The sequence below is a fragment of the Schistocerca americana genome, chromosome 11 (assembly GCF_021461395.2).
Source record: "Schistocerca americana isolate TAMUIC-IGC-003095 chromosome 11, iqSchAmer2.1, whole genome shotgun sequence".
In the NCBI taxonomy this organism is placed as follows: Eukaryota; Metazoa; Arthropoda; class Insecta; order Orthoptera; family Acrididae; genus Schistocerca; species Schistocerca americana.
In genome coordinates this window covers 119,466,355-119,469,283 of record NC_060129.1, presented here as the reverse complement: position 1 = coordinate 119,469,283, position 2,929 = coordinate 119,466,355, and the positions used below count along the sequence as shown (strand labels likewise).

At 44.9% G+C, this 2,929-nt stretch overlaps 1 pseudogene; it reads right to left on the bottom strand.

Moving 5' to 3' along the window:
- Positions 1 to 2,411: 2,411 nt before the first annotated feature.
- On the bottom strand, positions 2,412 to 2,529 carry LOC124554324 (annotated as a pseudogene).
- Between the last annotated feature and the right edge of the window lie 400 nt (positions 2,530 to 2,929).

Below are 2,929 nucleotides of genomic sequence, written 5' to 3'. Positions count from 1 at the left end.
CCCGGTTTTCTGCGGCGCTACACGCCAAGCTCTTTAGAATTTCTTAATACCCTGTGCGACCAGTGGAGCGAGAAATTAGCTGCCCGCCTGGTGGCACGCCATTAGTTGCCCGATACTTGTCACACGCGCTATCGTCTGTAATGAGCGAAGGTAGAGTTAAATTAGTTCTCAATATCTAAGTGATTAATGACGGAGACGGCAAACAGTGGCCGCGCGGGATTAGCCGAGCGGTCTAGGGCGCTGCATTCTCGGACTATGCGGCTGATCCCGGCAGAGGTTCCTCCCTCGGGCATGTTTGTATGTATTTGTGCTTAGGGTAATTTACGTTAAGTAGTGTGTAAGCTTAGGGACTGATGACCTTAGAAGTTAAGTCCCATAAGATTTCACACACATTTGAACGTATTTTTTTTTTCGCAAATAGTGGCGGGGCTATAGAGGGTCTATACAAGGGCGACTTACTTGAGGACAATAGTATGGAAATGGAAGACGAGGTAGATGAAGATGAAATGGGAGATATGATACTGCGTGAAGAATTTGACAGAGCACTGAAAGACCTGAGTCAGAACTACTGACAGCCTTGGGAGAGCCAGTCCTGACAAAACTCTACCATCTGGTGAGCAAAATGTATGAGACAGGCGAAATACCGTCAGACTTCAAGAAGAATATAATAATTCCAATTCCAAAGAAAGCAGGTGCTGACAGATGTGAAATTTACTGAACTATCAGTTTAATAAGCCACAGCTGCAAAATACTAACGCGAATTCTTAACAGACGAATGGAAAAACTATTAGATGCCGACCTCGGGGAAGATCAGTTTGGATTCCGTAGAAATGTTGGAACACGTGAGGCATTACTGACCCTACGACTTATCTTAGAAGAAAGATTAAGGAAAGACAAACCTACGTTTCTAGCATTTGTAGACTTAGAGAAAGCTTTTGACAATGTTGATGGGAATACTCTCTTTCAAATTCTGAAGGTGGCAGGGGTAAAATACAGGGAGGGAAAGGCTATTTACAATTTGTACAGAAACCAGATGGCAGTTATAAGAATCGAGGGGCATGAAAGGGAAGCAGTGGTTGGGAAGGGAGTGAGACAGGGTTGTAGCCTATCCCCGATGTTATTCAATCTGTATATTGAGCAAGCAATAAAGGAAACAAAAGAAAAGTTCGGAGTAGGTATTAAAATCCATGGAGAAGAAATAAAAACTTTGAGGTTCGCCGATGACATTGTAATTCTGTCAGAGACAGCAAAGGACTTGGAAGAGCAGTTGAACGGAATGGACAGTGTCTTGAAAGGAGGATATAAGATGAACATCAACAAAAGCAAAACGAGGGTAATGGAATGTAGTCGAATTAAGTCGAGTGATGCTGAGGGAAATAGATTAGGAAATGAGACACTTAAAGTAGTAAACGAGTTTTGCTATTTGGGGAGCAAAATAACTGATGATGGTCGAAGTAGAGAGGATATAAAATGTAGACTGGCAATGACAAGGAAAGCGTTTCTGAAGAAGAAAAATTTGTGAACATCGAGTATAGATTTGAATGACAGGAAGTCGTTTCTGAAAGTATTTGTATAAAGTGTAGCCATGTATGGAAGTGAAACGTGGACAATAAATAGTTTAGACAAGAAGAGAATAGAAGCGTTCGAAATGTGGTGCTACAGAAGAATGCTGAAGATTAGATGGGTAGATCACATAACTAATGAGGAGGCATTGAATGGAATTGGGGAGAAGAGGAGCTTGTGGCACAACTTGACTAGAAGAAGGGATCGGTTGGTAGGACATGTTCTGAGACATCGAGGGATCACCAATTTAGTATTGGAGTGCAGTGCGGAGGGAAAAAATCGTAGAGGGAGAGCAAGAGATGAATACACTAAGCAGATTCAGAAGGATGTAGGCTGCAGTAGGTACTGGGAAATGAAGAAGCTTGCACAAGATAGAGTAGCGTGGAGAGCTGCATCAAATCAGTCTCAGGACTGAAGACCACAACAACAAGAACAACAGTGGCGGAGAGAAGCGACGATAGCCCTGTTCGTAGCAGACGTTACAGCATTCGTTAAAACGCCTTTCTGCATCCTAGTCCTCACATACAGTGAGGTTACAAAATTCACGGTTATGCGCATATACAGATGACGGCAGTGTCGCGTATGCAAGGCATAAAAGGCCACTGCTTTGGTGGCGTTGTCATTTCTATTCTGATCATAAATAAAAGCTATCCATCGTCAGGCCACGAGTGGCCTCCCGGGACCATCCGACCGCCGTGTCATCCTTAGTGGAGGATGCGGATAGGAGGGTTGTGGGGTCAGCACACCGCTCTCCCGGTCGTTATGATGATTTTCTTTGACCGGAGCCGCTACTATTCGGTCGAGTAGCTCCTGAGTTGGCATCACGAGTCTGAGTGCACCCCGTAAAATGGCAACAGCGCATGGCGGCCCGGATGGTCACCCATCCAAGTGCCGACCACGCCCGACAGCGCTTAACTTCGGTGATCTCACGGGAACCGTTGTAGCCACTGCGGCAAGGCTGTTGCCACTTCTATTCTGATGTTACATCCTGAAATCTTTCCGACGTCTCCTGCACTACGTGAATTAGTATACTTTGAACGTGGAATAGTAGCTGAAGCTAGAACATGGGACATTCAATTTCGGAAATCGTTAAGGAATTCAATATTCCGAGATCCACAGTATCCAGAATACCGTATTTGAGGCATTACCTCTCACCAAGGACGGCGAAGTGGCCGACCTCCTTCACTTAACGACCGAGAGCAGCGGCGTATGCTTACAGTTGTCGGTGCTGACAGACAAGCAACACTGCGTGAAATAACCCCAGATACAAATGTGGGACGTAAGACGAACGTATCCGTTAGGACAGTGCGGTGAAATTTGGCATTAGGGGAAAGTCTAGATAGAGGACACACAAACCTGTATTATA